A 20,479-nucleotide genomic window follows, 5' to 3' on the forward strand; every position below is an offset into this window, starting at 1 on the left:
AAATACGAGAATGGGGCAGCTCTTTATGAAGGCACAGTCTTCTTCTTTTTTAGTTAGTTTCTGCTTTTGCTATCGTTTTGTTTTGCTTACTGTGATGCCCATGTAGCATATGAGTCAGTCCTAGTAAACAGAGGCATAATTCATTCTCTCGGCTGCTTGTCTACACCTGTACTTCTGACTGAATTACTTACCTCTTATGTCAGAGGTACTACCACATTTCATAACTGGAATTTCCTATCAAAACCCTTGGAATTTGCCCATTTCTGTTTTGTTTTGTTTTTTAAAAAAACTCCTTTGATGCTCATTGATACTCCAACATTCTGTGGCAAGGAAGTTCTACACTGTGCGAAGATGTGCAGCATGTTTTTGCACTCAGCCCAATGCCTCTTTATGTTCAGTGGGTGAGGGAAACGCATTGTGACTAACATTTCCCAGTTCACCCTCTCTACATCGCTCGCAATTTTAACATCCCACTCTCAGGTTGGAAAGCCCCAGCTCTTTTAAACAAAGACAAGTTCTAGGCCTCCAAATTCCAGTAAGACAAGAGAGACACCCACACTGCCTGTCTGAACTTCTACTTCTTTTGTTTTATTTTCACGCCTGCTAGACCTAATGGTGCTTCATCCTCCTGACAGAGAAAATTGCCAGCCCAGGGACCAAATGTGCTTCCATGTGCTATTTCATGTGTCACTCCACGTGCAAGCCTTCAAGGGAGTTTTCCATGGACTCAAATACTCTGTGGGAGGAACGAAAGCAAAGTTAAACTGCTTGGAAGCATAGAGAAAGCTCGGTCATGCAGCCATCCTTGTCAATTACCTGGTCAGCTTCAATCCAATCACACATCAAAATTTTGTTCTTCACAAAGGTTCCCGCCTTGGCCATACATTTATCATGTAATAAGGAATTTATCAGATTCTTCCCCAAGAGAACTTCCCAATGGGTTCTTTGACAACTCACAATCACTGCGAAAAAAACTCATTTATATGTCTGATACTTATTGTTGTTTAGTCGTGATATATTTTACTCTAAACACTGGCACTTGGCTATTAGTGAGTTTTCCTGGAATTTCAGTACGGGTTTCTAAAGCTACCATCTGTGGGTGCCCTGTAGCTTCTTGAGAAATAAACCTGTTTGTTTATCTATCTATCTATCTATCTATCTATCTATCTATCTATCTATTGAATTTATATGCCGCCCTATACCCAGAGGTCTCAGGGCGGTTCACAGAAAAGATCACAATATATAAGTTCAAAATAAAAACAATAACCCAATAACACACACCCACCCCCCAAAAAAGAGCCACATTTTAAAAGGGTATAGGATGTCGATCGGGTCAACCAAAGGCCTGGTTAAAAAGGACCATTTTTTCCTGGTGCCTAAAGGTGTATAATGATGTTTGATGCCCTTTCATTCCAATGAGAAAATGGAAGCTGTGGTTAAGTTGAGACATTTTGGGCAGCCATTGCACATGCCCAGATAGCAGAGTTGGGGAAAAGGAGTTCAGCACAGGGAAACAAATCAGACAATATCAGGTAAAGACATCCCTGCCCACTTTCTGGTCTTTACAGCAACGTAAGGGTTTGGCTTGAAACGCAGCAGGGGAAAATGAGCTCACTGCATTTCTTATTGCTAACCTGTAAATAGTCTTACCTAAGAGTCCTCTTTCCCCCCCAGGGACCTGAGATATCTTGGACTTCTCATAAGACTCTATTGTTATCATCTTCCAGTTCCATGGACCAAAAGTCTATCTACGCCATGAAATTATGAACCAAAATTGCAGCAGCCATAAAGACTTTAGATTCTCCCCATGTCACATAATCTGAATACTAAGATATGCCTTTTGAAACACTGGAATGCCAGGAGTAACTTTTCAGTGTATTTGCAATGCTAAACCACTGTTATCAGAGGCATCCAATACTATTATATTCTCAGCACGTCTGCAAGTAGCAGCTGCTGTGGTACTTAAGCAACACACAGCTTCAAGTTCAGTATTTTGTTTTGTTTTTGCTTTTTAAATAGGCTGCCCATAAAAAAGAATATCCCACAGAACAAGTAAAACACTTCCCTGGGGGGAAACTGGTTATTATATTTCTTGCACTGATATGCAACTCTTTATGACTTTCTTTACACACAGGGCTCATAAATCAGGGGTTCCTCAGCTCATGAAAAATGCAACAATGCTTTAAAAGGTGGTTTATCCAAAGATGTGAATTAGAAGTACAATGCCCAGTTCAAAAGAGATATTTACATAAGCTGGCTCATTACAAATGAAAAATGTTATTACCCACTATCTATTCCTAGCTTCTTGCGAATTCAACTTGTTCAACTTGAAGTACTGCAAAGAACACCAGCTTCTGTGGCATGAGGCTGGTAAGAAAAACAAAAGGGGAAGGTTTCTACACACCCACGCAATCTCCCAGTTTCAGGTAAGAAAGATTATCACAGTTCATTGACACATTCCATGAAGAAGAAATGCACACTACAAGGGCATAAGTAGGGCCAGTGAGGGGTGTGGTTCTGAGAGAATTTAAAGGGTCCTATTACTATTACTACTACTACTACTACTACTACTACTACTACTATTACTACTACTACTACTACCTCATGAGCCACATTTGACTCCCCCTGCAAATGGAACCCCTTGTGCAGAGCAGAAATGAATGAGCTATCCACCACAAGAATGAGCTTCAGAGCTTTACTGCAGAACAGCCTTAAAATAGTTACAAATAAACATTACAAAATGCAAAGTAACACATTGCTCCTAAACAGCAAGCAATGCATCCCTGTCTTCTTTATGCCCTTAATATAATTCAGTAACTTTCCTCTCTCTGATCCCAGAGAGAGATACTGACGATGATATTGTATCATCATCACTGACTACTAAGATGCTGAGTTCTCAGGTTTCATCTCATGCTGTGAGAGAGCTATGCTTAGGTTTCCAGGATAAGTCATCAATTAACCTGAATGGAAACATCCAAGCCTTCTCTGCCACATTAGCTAAAGACAAACCTCTCTTGCCTAATGAAAACTTCTCTGCATAGCATTTTAAACACAATGCAACAAAACCATATATCATTTTGCAGGGTCGTTCTCCCCCCCCCCCAAAAAATAATAATAATATAAGACTGGGGAGGAAAATGGTGTGTGTGTGATCAGAGTGCAGAACCTGCACTAGATGTTCGCTTACAAAACGTGTTTGGTGTGAAACCTGTGTAGTCGAATGGACATAACTTTATTGAGAGACAGTGACAGGGGGCTTAATTGTTCCTTTATTTTGCACTGTTCACAGTTACAGATTTTCTCTTGCTGCTGCTTCCTCATCTGTAATTTTTTTTAGGGCTTCCCTTTCCTGGAGTGGCCCCAATCACTCAGGGGGATCAGAAAGACGAGAACTGCACTAGTGCCATGGGCTCTGTGAGGACATCTCTTGAGTGTACATGAAGCCAATTCAGAGTCAGAGAAATGCCTTCCGGATACCATTACAGTGGTGCCCCGCAAGACGAAATTAATTCGTTCCGCAATTTTTGTCGTCTAGCGAATTTTTCGTCTTGCGAAGCACGAAATCCCATAGGAATGCATTGAAAATCAATTAATGCGTTCCTATGGTCAAAAAAAGTCCAAACAAAGCCAAATTTGGTACAACAACAGTTTATTAACTGCTCTTTAAAGTCACACATACTGTAAAGAGCAGTTCAAAAATTGAAGGGAAAATAAATTAACTTTATAAACAAAACATGTCTTTGTTTTTAGACAAAGAAAACAAAGTCGCGAGACGTTTTCGTCTTGCGAAGCAAGCCCATAGGGGAAATTCGTCTTGCGAGGCAAATCGAAAACGGAAAAACCTTTCGTCTAGCGAGTTTTTTGTCTTGCGAGGCATTCGTCTTGCGAGGTACCACTGTACCCTCATGCTGAACACCTCCCCTCTCCACTGGGGAAAAACTTAAGAGGAAGTGGGTTAAAATGTTCACAAAACATGAGACCCATTTTAGGTCCGTTCCCCCCCCCCCCCGTATTCAAGTTTAGAGAGCCATATCTAATTCCTGAGGCTAAAGCTTCTTTCACACATAAAACTTACAATAGTTGTTAAAACAACAACAATGATATGTCAGGCCAATTCAGAGTGAGATAATTTTTTCCTGGATACTTTTACCCTTCGTTTTATTCTTTTTGTAAATGTTTTACAATTTTTTAAAAAAATGGCTTGCAATGCATATCTATGCTCAATCTATGTTTGTTACGATGCATCTCATCCATATCCCCTTCTCCCGCCTTAGCAACCAGATGTTGTCCTACACAGTATGAGAGAGGTTCAAAGGTGAACTTAGCATCACTTGTGGAAATGTGCTAAAAACTGACACCTTCCAATGACCGTTGCTTTCCTCCCCCCGATTCCAACAGGGCTTGTGCTGATTATGTTCAAGGGAGTGTGTTCTTCAGAGAATCCTAAAACCAATAGTGCCCTAGTGACACTACTGAAATCAAAAAGAAATGATCAGAAGAGATGAGCAGTCTTTAAAGAACTGAAATTTAAAAGGTCAAGATGAGAGCCACAACAGAGAGTTTTAAACCTAGGCTTTAGCTAACATGAACCAGTCCAGGCAATTCCTGCTTCCAGATGCGTTCAAATGCCTTATCCCATCGCCCCAAACCATCATTTTATTGACAGCTGAGAGCAGCTTTAAAACACAGAGGAAAGTTGCATAAGCATTAACTTCTTTTCTTTTTCTCTCTTACATCTGACCTGATAAAACCTACAGAAGGGAAGAGCATGCCACCTTCTATGTAGCAGCTTGGTGAGTTTTAATCATAAGATTCTATCCTTCCAAAAATAGAGGAGCTCCCATATCTAGCTATATATGGATTCATATTCCTAATTTTTCCAGAGGTCAGGGGAGTTATCATATGCTCCTGGTGTGTGTTTGAATGCAATTTGAGGATTTTGCAGTATGTACTGAAAATGGTATGGTTTGTTTTCCCTCTTTTCTTTTATGGCTCACTGTTCTTCCTTCTTCCTTTGCTTATTGCCTTTCTCAAGTCACCTCTGCACTCCCTTCCTTTCTCTGCTCATAAATATTTTTAATAGCTCATTGAGACACCCAGGTTTAACCAGAATCCCTTTATTAACTCAGATATGAAGTGGTTCAAAATGTAATTACTGATTGCCTAGAAAAGCGCTTAGGCAGGGGACAATGTAGTCGATGCAGATCTAGATTTCAGCCAAAAGCTTATGTACTTGTATAATTCGCATATAGATATTCACCTGTTCACAGCCCTTTTAAATGGATACCGTTTTGAGGAGTAGGCTCCCTTGGAGCATGGAATGAAAGTGAGAAGTTGATTGCCCGCTGTTAAAACTTGGTCTAAGGTACAGCAGTACGGTACTGAACACTCACAAGTTAAAAGCGTGAAGATCAGACGGATACATTGCAATTTGCCTCATACCAGTTGCACCAATTGCCTTTGGTAAGGTTGCAATCCCTTTGAAAGAGAAGGTACATTGTATTTCTGGATCCAGTTTTGTCATCTGAGGCATCAGTGGCTAAGGGTGTCTATTGCCAGATACAGCAGCTTCACCAGTTATTGCTGTTCCTGGGCAGGAAAAGCCTGGCCACAGCAAACCATGCTCTGGTAACATCCAGATTGGAAAACTACAATGCTCTCTAGGTGGGGCTACCTTCAAAATGATCCCAGATGCTGCAGCTGGTGGAGAATGCTGTGGCCAAAGACATATAACCCCACTTTTGAAGGTATTGCTGGACATTTTATCAAAGCATATACACTTTTTATTTGTTCTGCGCAGCTGAAATATGCATCCAAACAGTTCAAAACCACCGTATGCCTTTAAAGGCAACTGAGATTGTTGCCAATGAGATTCAAATTTTGATGTTGCCCATTTATTATCCACTGTTGCCTATTACTTATGGATTCGCTGTCATATACTTAGGTTGGGACATGCCCTTGTAAGTGTTTCATAGCATAATTACTGCTAGAGCTAATATCCCTCTGCATCACCTGCTGTTAGAAACAAAGTTTGGTTTTTCGCTATCTCTTCTTAAGGCATGGAGAAAAATCAATACTAATTAGAGATATCTGGGAAAGGCCATGGAAGACCGCCAATTCTGCCTCACTTTAATTATGCTTGTGAAAATCATTTTGAGCCAAAGAAAGAAAGGGGGGGAGAGACACAAGTAAATTATGACCTATTTATGCATGCAACAGAATAAGATTGCAAATAATGGTGTCTAGAAAGAGTTTTATCCTCATCCCCTTGCAATGTAAGTACATTGGCAGCCATACAGGCTTGGCAATTTTTAAAGATCGATTGGGCCTCAGTTTATGGTCAGCCTATTACAAAAGAGGGAAAGTTAGAATGTTCCAAAAAAAAAAGAGATGAGGGCAGTAAATCTCTTGGTCTGCACAAAATGTTAAGGAATTATCCTTCTCCTCCAAAACTAATGGGAGAAAAGGTGCTTCCACTTCTGCATGAACTCTAAAAGAATGAAAGGGGGAGGGGAGAATCAAAAAAATACCCTATGACTGCTTCAAATATGAATGCTGGGAGTCTCTAGTACCTTACTGTCCAGAATGTGGTAGCAATGAATGTCTGACAGGATTTGAAAAATGACAGGATTTGAAAATTAGAGCAGTCAATATCTGACATGTCAGAATAGCACCCAGCACAACAAGAAGAAAACTAGCTGACAGCTGACATTTAGTACTAGTCACTACTTCACGGCAGACATGCAGTAGATGTCTAACAGATGCCTAACATTCAACAGCAATATCTAACAACGGACATGCAGTAGAATGCAGTAACTGACAGCGAGCACACACACAAACACAAACAAACAAACACACTTTAATAAGTCTTACTCCCAGGTATATATTCTATCCCAGGTAAAGGTGTGCACAGATGCTTTACAAATACCCAGGATAGAGGAATTAAATTTTTTAAAGGGTGGCAACCCTTTGTGGGGGGTTTTGGGTGGTAGGGCTGTATGTATGTATGTATGTATGTATGCCCTTCACAACTGAAGTTTCCACATATATTTTATACACAGGTTTCTACAGCCAAAAAGCCACCCTCAGATCATTGAGCAGGCAGACTGTGCTTATGCAGCGTGCGCCAGAAGCTTAATCAGCAAATTAAAAGGCACAGAATATGGAGGCACTAGCATATAATAAAGCAAAGATTAACTCAGATTAAATAAAATGGAGACTGACTTATCAGTAACCATTCATGATCGCAAAGGTAATGGATGGAACATTATTACATTACGGGCAGGAACTGTTTCAGAATTGCAAAGTAACGCAGAAAGGAAAACTACATAAGGGGAAGCCTCCAACAGTACAGTGAAAAATAAAAGAAACAACAACAGCTGACTTGTAAGAGTATAATATGGCACAGAGCTTTTTGTTTTAATTTGGTATTTAAAGCCCAATGCAAATTTACAGCAGTGGTTGAAAATGAGTTAAGGTATCACAGCTCATGAAGTCCAGCTTCATAGATAGGAAGAAACATAGGAAGCGGCCTCAGACCATTTCTTCATCTAGCTCAGTATTGTCTCCACTGGCTGGCAGTGGCTGTCCAGGATTTCAGGCAGCGATCTCTCTCTCAGCCCTATCTGGAAATGCCAAGGGTGGCACCTGGGACTTTCTGCATGCATGGTGAAGTCTGCAAAGGTTGCAACCTGGCACTGGGAAAAGGTAGTGGCATTGACCAACCTGGCATCACCACACTGCAGTGATGACCACCTGTGGGAGGCTTAATGTCCCAGTAAGTCCCACAGCTAATGCCTGCCTCGGACTTCTCTTAAGTCGTGTCAGTAAGATCCAGGGAGCTGCCATTTAATTCCCCACAGAGCACCATGGTGTGGAACAATATCCTTTAAGTTGCAAAGCGTACCCACCATTGCCATCCCTACCTGGTGCTAGAGTAGGGCTAGAGGGGTTACTGATACAGGAGAGAGTCCTCAGAGGGCATTTTAACCCAGTTTGGAGAACTGCATGGCAAAATTCAGATAAGTGCAAAATTCAAAGGATGGCTGTGTTTCAGGTCTGATATTATTTCAGAAAGTGCAAATTTGACAGATTTGCCTTTAAATGCAAACAGAATTGGATTTCACCCCATCCCTACTTGACACTTACTTCCTAGTCAGAATTGTCAAATACTTTTTTTTTATTCATTTTATCACTAAACAGGACTGAAAATGATACTTAAATCTAGCCTAATATTTATCCAGCAATTATATCCCCCTAGACTACAAGCAGATGTTCCGAACTGTTTGCAAAGCTAACTTAAAGAGACCAATATCTTTGTGGCCTCGTGCCTCGTTCCATTTTCTCTCATGACTAAGTGATGGATAGAAAAGCCAGGCCTGTTACCTGCTGCTGCTATTGTGTCAGGAGAGCAGGCACCACACAATGGGTCTCGCCACAAATGCAGCGGTACACTAGGCACAGAAATAAAATGGCATCCCTCTCCTCAGGCACTGGTGTGAGAGGAGACGTGAGCATTTGCATCAATGCCTGGTTTAAAAAATGTCCCATGTTTACCTGAATTGATGTCAGTCATTCTTAGTATGCAGGCCTAGTAAGTTGCAGGAACGTTCCCAGCGAGAAGGAAATGTGTTTAGAATTAATGCAGCACTCATTCTCTCTCTCTCTCTCTCTCTCTCTCTCTCTCTCTCTCTCTGACACACACACACACCAGGACTTTGGTACGTGACGACTGTTTCAATCACGACTTCTCATGTTTTGTTCTGCTTCTCCAAAATAAATACAGTGATTTTATTAGTTGCAAGTACTGCTGTTGTATATTAAATTTAGACTTGTTTGTCACTGGTGGGCAAATTAAAGTTTGACCATTGCTGGGCCCTTGTGCTATTTTGTCTAATCTTGTGAATGTGAGAGTGACTGGGGAATCCAGTTTCCGTATCAACCCATCCATTATTAGTAGGTGTTAAGATCAAATTAAGGGGGGAAATATGAAGGGGGGAACCATACATACATTCATATATATTACATAGTGAAAAAAATCACTCTTACATCCATCTTCTTGACATTCATGTAATGGAATGAAAAGCTGAACCTTATTTTTATACACTGGTACCTCGGGTTACAGACGCTTCAGGTTACAAACGCTTCAGGTTACAGACTCCACTAACCCAGAAACAGTACCTTGGGTTAAGAACTTTGCTTCAGGATGAGAACAGAAATTGCATGATGGCGGTGCAGCAGCAGGAGGCCCCATTAGCTAAAGTGGTACCTCAGGTTAAGAATGGACCTCCAGAACGAATTAAGTTCTTAACCCGAGGTACCACTGTATTGTGGAACAAAGAGAGAACATTCAGTTTAGGACACCCACAGAATTACTGAGATGCTATAGAAAAAAGAAAGCGGAAGGATTAATCCATTCTTCCTTCAATGGATGACTGCAATCATTCTGCATTCTCTGTGCATTCTCTGCCTGGCAATGGCCTCTTCTCTCAATGAAGCACTGTTTCCACCCATGAAAAACAGAAGCCTTGGGAATAAAAACATTAAAGCACTCAAGAGCAGATATATCCCATTCTCTATAAATTCATTAAATATTTTTATCTTCACTCAACATGAAGGAAGGAATTTTCCATTCATAGATTTAATTTTCAAATATGAGTTATAACTGTTTTATGTTGGCTTAATCTGTCCCTGCTGTGAGGTAGCAATAGGAAGCAAATACACAAATTGTTAATGGAACCTTCAAAGGCTAAACAGATAGCCTACATTGTGGCAGTCGGGTTTTGTACCAGGTAAGGGCTGCAGTCAGGCTTTTTCCAGGTGTGTGCATTACTTAGGACATAAAGCAATCACATTAATGCTAACAAGATGCACCAATAAAAGACATTCCGAACTAACAATCAGAACTGGATCCATTTAGGCAGCAGAGCATACCTATAGTTATTTTTTTCCCCAAGCAAAGAACAATCTCATATACCTGGGAGAATAATACTTGATTGGCTGCTTGTGCCATCCCACTGTGGAAAGGAGGCTGTGTGTTTGAAAACATACAGTCTGGAAATACTAGCAGCTGTGCATGCTGGGAAGTCAATGTACAAGAACAGATCAAGTTCAAGAAACAAAAGTTGGAGAGTAAAAGTTTAGGTGGGAAAAGAACACTTATAGTCATGACACGCTGGGAGGTGAGAGATGAGAGCATTCAATATATATAGCAGATAGATAGCTCAGTTGGTTAGAGTGTAGTGCTGATAATGCCAAGGCTGCAGGTTTGATCCCTGTATGGGACAGCTGTGTATTCCTGCATTGCAGGGGGTTGGACTAGATGTTCCTTCCAATTCTTTGATTCTAATTTTAAAGCCAAGGCCTAGATTAAATCTAACCTGCAACATACACAGTTTTACCTTCGGTTCTCTGTCTCTATCTGTGCATCAATACAGTGGTATCTCGGTTCCCGAACGCCTCCATTGCCAAATGTTTTGGTTCTCGAATGCTGAAAACCTGGAAGTAAATGCTTCCATTTTCAAATGTTTTTCAGAACTCAAACATGCAATGCAGCTTCCACTGAGTGCAAGAAGCTCTTGCAACCAATGGGAAGCCGCGCCTCGGTTTTCTAACGTTTCATATGCCAAATGGTCTTCCAGAATGGATTACGTTCGAGAACCGAGGTACCACTGTACTGTACTGAGATGTAAAATTATATTTTAGAGTTTTGTTAAAGAGTTAAAGAGTATCTGATCCCCTTTTACCTTCCTATTCCAGTGTGCCAATGAGAAGGAGATAAAAAGCATCCACTTTTGTTACCATAGTTTGTCCATTTCATTGAAACTGGGACAGACAGTACCTTCATCAATGATTTGCCTAAGCCAGCAAATGTAAAACCATGGTTTCTGAACCCAGCTTGTTCATAGTGAAAACTAACCACAGTTCCTGCTTCAGACAGCACAACAAACTGTGGTTACTTGAAAATGGAAGTGGATTCTTCCAATCACTTCCTTGCACTTATGCCAGAGGAAGAGGATAGAAGTCAGAGCAGGCTGTGTCCCTACTGCTAAAATATGATTTAGTGCTGGGGTGAGAAACCATTTTTCCATCAGGGGCTGTTGACTCACAGAAAAATTAAATCAACGGGTTGGGCAGCCTCTGTGATCCTTAGATTCAGTGTTGCCTTTGTAGAACTCAGTTGGGAGGCCAATGGGGACAAAAACAGAATTAATTGGTTATCATTAGCTCTGGCGCCACCTGCTGTTGACCTCCCTGTCTTCTGCCCTACCAGTCTAAATCAGCACCAGCCTCCACGGAATAGATGCACTGGAGAAGATACATTATTTATCGGTTTGATTGCTTGTTTCTATCTATTCCACTATTCCACCCATAATAGAATTCCATGAGGCAGCTTTGTACATATGAAAACATCAAAACAGCCCTTAACAGTGACAGTTTCCTGGCATTTTGGAGCTTGAGTGAACATGGAAAACCCTTAACGCAGCAGGTTTTAACCAAAAGGTTTTTTTGTTAATTGAATTTGATCAAAGTTGCTGCAGCGTGCGCCTCCAGACTCTGCCCTTGGAGTGGCTGGTGCACCAACTAAAGCTGGTAAAGTCACCTTGGCCACAAATGCTACCTGAACATCATGGAACAGCTCCAGATTCAGAATAATTGTTCACCCTATTTTCTCAGGAAAATTAGCCTCCCTCTGCACTTCCTAGCTATGAATACTTTGCTCCTCTAATAATGTTTTGTAAAATGGCAGCTGTCCATTTCAAGCTATTATCGTTCCAGACTGCACAGTCATTAGTTGCTTGAGGAAAGACAGATTTTTAGCATGCTGAAAGCAGAAATGGAGCCAGTCATATACCTTCAGAATGTTGCACTTCTAGAAAATAAAAGCATGTTTCTTACCATCCAAAACAGAAGATCACTACAGCAGAGGACTGGAACTTAAAAAGATTATGGATTTTCTTTTTTGAAGGATAGATATGTTTTTGTTTGAAGATGAGTGATCATGTAATTCACTCCAGGCACCTGGCCTTTGTGTCCTACCCTTGAGGATCATCCTTTACTATTCAGATGTGACAGCTGTCATTTTTGGCCAATGTACTTGGCACCGAAGCGAAATCACATTTCTGTAAATGAGTTATCTGCTTCCAACAATTGGATACCCACATGGAGAGTTGTTTAACAGAACAACATCCTACAGAGAAAAACACAAATACCTTTCCAAAATACCTTCGGTTTATGGCTATTGGACCCAGAGAACATGTAAAAAAATGCAAAGAGCAAGTGTCACTTAGACAGCTCAGGTTTGAGCTGGATGATATGAATGCACACATAGGGTGCTTTCTCTCATAGCAGTTGCCCCATGCATTGAAATCATCAGGTGGGCCCCTGTCTTTGGTGTCACCTTTGTTTGTTACAAAGGACACAACATTATTTTGGCATTGGGGTCTGTTTTGTGGAACCCAGTAGTGGATGAACTCTGGTCGGTCACATTGCTGCTGCTTTTCGGGAGATAGAGGGGAAGGAAGAAGAAGAGTTTGGATTTGATATCCCGCTTTATCACTACTCGAAGGAGTCTCAAAGCGGCTAACATTCTCCTTTCCCTTCCTCCCCCACAACAAACACTCTGTGAGGTGAGTGGGGCTGAGAGACTTCAGAGAAGTGTGACTGGCCCAAGGTCACCCAGCAGCTGCATGTGGAGGAGCGGAGACACGAACTCAGTTCACCAGATTACAAGTCTATTGCTCTTAACCACTACATCACACTGGAGGGGTGAAGTGAGGTCAGTGCAGTGCAAACACACCATCAGGCATACCCAATTGGCTCTCCCAGTGCATTTGCACCACACCAAACTTGCTGCTGCCTCCCTGCTCTACCTCCCAATGCAACAGAAGATTAAGTGAGTAGCACCAGCCCACCATGCTGCCTGCTGGTGGTGGAATCTGCTTCCTGGAGATATTTGAATGGTCCTGTCATATATGGTATGGAGGGCAGAAGACTGGTAATCAACTTTAAAGGAGGTGGTGAGTCTGGTCAGCCACATAGGGGAGAAAGTGAAAAGGGTCAACAGTGAGCATTCAGCTGCACCAAGATGGTGAACAGGGATTCCATAGATCTGCTACTCAGGACTTTGGTACTCAGGAGCAAGGAAAGGAAACCCCATTGGGAACATGTTGCATCACATTCAGGTTTTATAGGTTTCAGGGTTGCGAACTGTGTGAACCACATTGTGGTTGTGAACCACATTATGGCCAGATGAAGCAAACTCCGTCATGACAAGGGTTGGGGGGGACCTCAATTTGGTTCTCATTTAAAGGCAAAACTAATTTATTTACACTTTCTGAAACAATACACGAACCAAACTACAGCTATCTTTCAAAATCTGCACTTCTCTGGATTTTGAAATGTGTTCCCCAACCATAGTACATGCACACAAAAATATATACACTAAAGTGTGCACAAGTTAGTAAAAATTACATTAAAATGCATTGTGTTGGGCAAAATTGCATCCAAATGTTTGTGAAGAGAGAAAACCATGGATGAATTTTCATGATGGCTTTAAAAAAATTCCTAATGTGGAGAACTTAATACAGTGGTACCTCGGGTTACAGATGCTTCAGGTTACAGACGCTTCAGGTTACAGACTCCACTAACCCACAAATAGTACCTCGGGTTAAGAACTTTGCTTCAGGATGAGAACAGAAATGGTGCGGCAGCGGCGGCATGGCAGCAGCTGGAGGCCCCCATTAGCTAAAGTGGTACCTCAGGTTAAGAACAGTTTCAGGTTAAGAACAGACCTCCAGAACGAATTAAGTTCTTAACCTGAGGTACCACTGTATAAGAGTGGGGGCAATCAGGAAAGGAGAGAACCTGAAATTGATAGATTTGCCCATCCCTGGTCATGACTCTTTCAGGCTCATCCCCAAGTTGGCAAGAGGTGGCAAGGCATCCCCTGCCTTAGAGAGTGTTCCCACACAAGTAAGACTAATTGCTGCAGATCTTTGTGTTTTGCTCGGCATTAATAAAAGTTGTGGCTCCAGTTAACCCAACCTCTTTATCCTAGGGGTGGGCACAATTCCCTTTTGTGCTTTGAACACCCTCTGGAAAGGTAGGGAGGTGTTTCAGTAGCATCTCATACGTAAGCCTCTTGTTTAGTCCAAGGTGACCGATCAGGATTGGTTTTATTTTTAGCATATTTTGTTATCTTCAACATGTACCACCAAACATCTCCTGAGTTAATTGTTCATTCACCTTCCAGACCTTTCCAGCTAATCAACAATGAAGTGGCTTTTCATTATCAAGTCTATGTCACCCTTCACTGGTCTCATTGTCTCTGAAGATGCGTCAACTCAGGCTCTTTATCTAAGAAAAATCAAAATACATAAGAAACTTGCATCAGAACAAATGACAAATCATAGTGTGGTCAGTCTATTTTTCTTTATTAAAATCTGTGAAATTAAGTAATTAAAATTCCATATGGTCCAGTGATTCAGGTAGCATGATTGGTTCTTTTTATTAATATAGCTTTATTGAACACTGGGTCAATTAGCAATGCTCGTATCAAAAACTGATTTCACGATACATAAAGGGATTGAATTTCATGCCAGTCAAAAATAGGAATTTCTGGATATATCCTAGTAGTACTAGTAGTAATAGTAGTAGTAATAAAATTTGTATACCACCCTTCCTCTGTAGAGTTCAGGGTGATTCACAGCATTTTATTGTCTTCCTTGCTTAGCTGTCTGAATGGAAGCTATAACAATTGGTCCTAAGCTCTAGAGTGAATCAGAAACACCAGCAAGTTTTGCTCCTATTTGTGGTCACTGTGGAACTCCCTCCCTAGAGAACGTAGACTGGCTCCTGCCTTGCTGTCCTTCCGTTGACAGGTGAAGACTTTCTTAATACAGCAGGCTTTGGGGAATTGACTGCTTTTAATTCAAGGGTTGGTATTGTACTTTTTATTGTAACGTGGGTGGCACTGTGGTCTAAACCACAGAGCCTAGGGCTTGCCAATCAGAAGGTTGGCAGTTTAAATCCCCACAACAGGGTGAGCTCCCGTTGCTCGGTCACTGCTCCTGCCAACCTAGCAGTTCGAAAGCATGTCAAAGCTCAAGTAGATAAATAGGTACCACTCTGGTGGGAAGGTAAACGGCGTTTCCGTGCACTGCTCTTGTTCGCCAGAAGCGGCTTAGTCATGCTGGCCCCATGACCCGGAAGCTGTCTGTGGACAAACGCTGGCTCCCTCAGCCTATAGAGCAAGATGAGCACACAACCCCAGAGTCATCCGCAACTGGACCTAACAGTCAGGGGTACCTTTACCTTATTTACTGGTATGTTTTAACAAATCTTAGATAGGTAGATAGATAGATGATGATAGATAGATAGATGATTAGATAGATAGATAGATAGATAGATAGATAGATAGATAGATAGATAGATAGATGATAGATAGATGATAGATAGATAGATGATAGATAGATGATAGATAGAGAGATGGTAGATAGATTAGATAGATAGATATAGATAGATGATAGATAGATAGATAGATAGAGATAGATGATAGATGATAGATAGATAGATGATAGATAGAGAGATGGTAGATAGATTAGATAGATAGATATAGATAGATGATAGATAGATAGATAGAGATAGATGATAGATGATAGATAGATAGATGATAGATAGATGATAGATAGATAGATAGATAGATAGATAGATAGATAGATGGATGATAGATAGATGATAGATGATAGATGATAGATAGATAGATAGATGATAGATAGATGATAGATAGATAAATAGATAGATAGGTGATAGATAGATAGATGATAGATAGATGATAGATAGATGATAGATAGAGATGGTAGATAGATTAGATAGATAGATATAGATAGATGATAGATAGATAGATAGATAGATAGATAGATAGATAGATGATAGATAGATAGATAGATAGATAGATAGATAGATAGATAGATAGATAGATAGATAGAGATAGATGATAGATAGATAGATGATAGATAGATAGATAGATAGATAGATAGATAGATAGATAGATAGATAGATAGATAGATGATAGATAGATAGATGATAGATGATAGATGATAGATAGATAGATAGATGATAGATAGATAGATAGATAGATAGATAGATAGATAGATAGATATAGATAGATGATAGATAGATGATAGATGATGATAGATAGATAGATAGATAGATAGATAGATAGATAGATAGATAGATGATAGATATAGATAGATGATAGATGATAGATATAGATAGATTTAATCCCATCAATGTTTAATAGTTTTTTAATTATTGGTTTCTTATAGTGGTTATTGTTTTTATCCGAATGTCGCCTTGAGCTTCATCAGGGAAGAAGAAATAAATATATAACAACAACAACAATAATTACTAGTTTTCATCCTAGCTTGAGGTTCTGTAAATTGAATCACATAACAGATTTTGGGAGCAGTGGCTTTTGCACCTTACCACAACAGTGTGAACAGGCAAGCCAAAGATGGCACAAAGAACCCAATGGCTATAGGGTAGGAAGTGATGGAATTGCACACACTGATTTGAACTTTCCCTGCAAACTTCCATTGATCAAAGCCAGCCCTATCATTAGGCAGAATGAGGCAACCACCTCATATGGCAATTGCTGAGGAGTTGTGGAACTCTCCTGGTGTTTCTTCCTAAGGTTCCCAGGCATTCTGCTGTGCTGGAGGGCAAAGCTGTGTACACCACATGGTCTTCCCTGGGTCTCCTAAACTAGCCTGCTGCCTCAGGTGTGGTGGAGCATATTATTCAGCCGGTAGTGTGGAAGCAAGATTCACCTGCCCCTCTGGTTGGCTTCTGGACCCAGGATGAGGAAAGGATGCCATCTTGTCCTTTGCCTCAGGCAACAAAATGTATTTGATTGGCCCTGCCAGAGATAAACTAAGCTGGGACACAGTCCAGAACAGAATGGGATTAATTTTTATGTTACATATTATCAGGCAAACTCTGCTTGCAATTTTATCTGGTCAGTCCACAAAGATAACTTTGCAATATCCTACGTGCAAGCATATGAAAACAAGGAAGACGCAGACTTTATGGTACCAATAATAATAAACAGATGCCAATAGGCACACTGCAAAAATGTCTATTTGTCACGGAAACAACAATTTACAACAAGATCTGAGGAAACTGGATGTAGCAGTCATCTGGAAATCAATACAAAAAGTCATTACTAACAGGATTTTAAAAACTGACATAAATTGCTTAAGGGCTCTATAATCAGCCAATGCCCACTGGTACGAAACGTAAGTGAGTCAGATTCATTTTGTTGAGAAATGAGCATTTGTTTCACATGCAGGTCTGAAGATGGTGGGGGCCTCCCATAAGTATTCATACTTTTGTTTAACTTTACATTTTTTAATGTTTAACCCTTCTGAATCATGGGCAAAATCCACCAGGAACACCCCCTATATACCACTTTCCACAGCAGTGCACAATTCTTCTTATTACTAGTCCCTGTGTGTTTTCCTCCAAATAATCCTTACAGGTACTTCACACAAACTACTGGTTTCCCTCCTTCAGTGACCGCCATCCTCCATCTCCCAACTTCCACAGCCAGAATGCTCAACATTACCTGATATCACACACCCCTCAACCAGTCTTCCACAAACAGCACTTTATCAATAAACTCAATTTTTTAGCTGGTTTCCATGTCTGCTCCTGAAATAATTATTAGAAATACAGAATGAGGAAGTGAGTCATATCAATCGTTTTGAACATGTGAAGGAGGTTCACATCTTCTCGTCCCATTTCAGGACTGTGTTGTTTGTTCTGCAGTTCAGGTGAACTCATGGAAGTTGACGGTTGGTCATGAGGATATGCTGCTGGCTCCATCAATAGCAGCTTGAGATGGGTGTTCCCATGATCCCTTGCAGCAAGTAACTATTTCAGTCATGATTACTTGGAGGTGTTGGCATGACTGGTGATGCCACAGCAAAGCAACATAAAGCAAAGTGGCTGTGTAGCTCTATACCACTATAATACTTCAATCTAGTCATAGTTCTGACCTTAGGTGACTTATCACACATCCAGCAGTTGTGCTGCTGTTTCTGCCATCCTGCTATTTCATCCTGTCTCACTACCCCCAGTGAATCACTTCATTTTTACTTATGTGCACTATCATATGCATGATGTTTTGCTCATTGTAGAGAGCTAACAATTCCACTAAGGGGTAAAGGGGACCCCTAACCATTAGGTCCAGTCGTGACCGACTCTGGGTGTGATGGGATGATGAGCTGCTTGTGCGTAAAATGCAAGTCCCTCAGAGTTTGATCAGGTTTTCAAACCTCTGCCTGTGACGGAGCCCCTCCAGCATGGCTGCGTCAATCGCTAGCAGAATCCGAAAGTGGTTGCTTTCGGAATCGTTTCCAACATAAAAGCTCCTTAACGGAAACACGTCTCCTGGACTCTCGGCGTGACAGTTTCCGGCGAGGAGTGGGTGTCCCTATAGGAGGTCCTGAAACCTCCCCACTGTTTTCGCTGGAAGCGTCTCTGAGCCATCCCTCCGACTCACTTTCCCTTGGAGTTCCTGATCTCCCCCTACTGGTTCCCTCTTCAGCTGCTACGTCTCTCTCAACCTCCGTGAGCCTTTGCACCTCCTGTCTTTCCGATGGCAGTTCCCTGACATCCACCTCCCCTCCAGGGCCCCCTTCACCCCCTCCCGTCTCCTCCCCTACGGGCTGTGAGGAGGTAAAACCCCTGAAAGAACCTTCCTCATCGTCCGAAGTTTCGAACACTTCCCTCCACTTGTTGCTGTCCCTGGTCTCTCGGTACTCCTCGTCATCGGAGTCCATTCCCTCTTCCAACTCCGACTCCGCGAATCCTTCCAGTTCCTCTTCCTCGTCGGTGGTGCCGAAATACTCCCTCCTAAACCTTGCTACCGGCTGTGGTTTCCTCGGGAATCTTTGGTGGAACGTTTCTGTTAAAACCTCGTCATTGACCTCCCCTGCAGTCACCCAGGTGTTTTCTGACTCCGGTTCCCCTTCCCACGCCACCAAATACTCCACCTGATTTCCCTTCCACCTAGAATCGAGGATTTCCGCTACATGATTGCTGCGTTCCCTTTCTTCCAAGGCTGGTCCCCTGGCGTGCTCCCCTTCACGTCCCCCCCTGTATGGTGACAGTAACGACCTGTGGAACACTGGGTGCAATTTCATGTGGTTGGGTAACCGGAGTTTGAAAGCCACTGGGTTGACCTGCTGAATGACCTCAAAGGGTCCCAATCTTTTGGGCCTTAATTTCTTACAACCCCCTTTGAACGGCAACCCTTGGGTTGACAGCCACACCTGATCCCCCACCCTTATGGTTTCACCTTCCCTTCTGTTCTTGTCTGCCTGCTTCTTATATTGTGCCTTGGCCCTTTCTAAGTTGAGCTGGAGCTGATGATGGATCGCTTCCATCTCTTCTACAAAATGTTCGGCCGCTGGAATGCTCCATCTCTCCCCTCCATCCCCTGGAAATGCCCTGGGGTGACACCCATAATTAGCCAAAAAGGGGCTCATCCCTGTGGACACATTCTCCGCATTATTGTAGGCAAATTCTGCCAGCGCCAACTTTTCGACCCAATCGTTCTCTCTGTCATTGACATAACACCTCAGATATTGTTGGAGGATGCCATTTGCTCTTTCCGCCTGCCCGTTGGTTTCAGGGTGCCGGGCAGTCGAAAAATTGACTTCCACGTGTAGCAAGCTCATGAGCTTCCTCCAGAACCTGGAAGTAAATTGTTTGCCGCGGTCTGAGATCACCCTCAAGGGGGCTCCGTGCAACCTAAAGATGTGTTCTACAAACAACTTCGCTGTTTCTTCCGCTGTGACTGCATGTGAGCATGCTACAAAGTGGCACATCTTAGTTAACAGGTCTACTACTACCATGATGGCTGTTTTCCCCTTGGACTTCGGCAGATCTGTCATAAAATCTATTGATACCGCTTCCCAAGGCCGTTCTGGTGTGGGTAATGGTTCTAATAACCCTGCCGGCGCCCTTCTTTCCCCTTTGGCTCGCTGACATTGGTCACACCCTCTTACATACTCCTTTACATCTTCCCTCACCTTGGGCCACCAAAATTCCCTGGTAACCAACCACATGGTCTTGTGTTGCCCAAAATGTCCCGCCGTGGGGCTATCGTGCAACTGCTTGAGTACTCTCCCCCTCAATTCACCTTCTGGTATATACAGTGCCCCTTTGTAATACAATGCCCCATTTCTTTCCTCAAAACCTCCGGGTTTCTCGCCCTCCCCCCTGAGACCTCTGAGCTTATCCTGGGCATATTCATCATTTTCCGTTTCCTCTACCAGTTCTCGTTGCCCCACCAGCGCCGCCCCACACACCCAGCGGTCTTCAGGGATGACATGTCTCTCTTCGATTGCCCCCTCCCCCTCCAAATACTCTGGTTTGCGTGAGAGAGCGTCCGCCCTGACGTTTTCTG

The sequence above is a fragment of the Podarcis muralis genome, chromosome 3 (assembly GCF_964188315.1).
Source record: "Podarcis muralis chromosome 3, rPodMur119.hap1.1, whole genome shotgun sequence".
Taxonomy (NCBI): Eukaryota; Metazoa; Chordata; class Lepidosauria; order Squamata; family Lacertidae; genus Podarcis; species Podarcis muralis.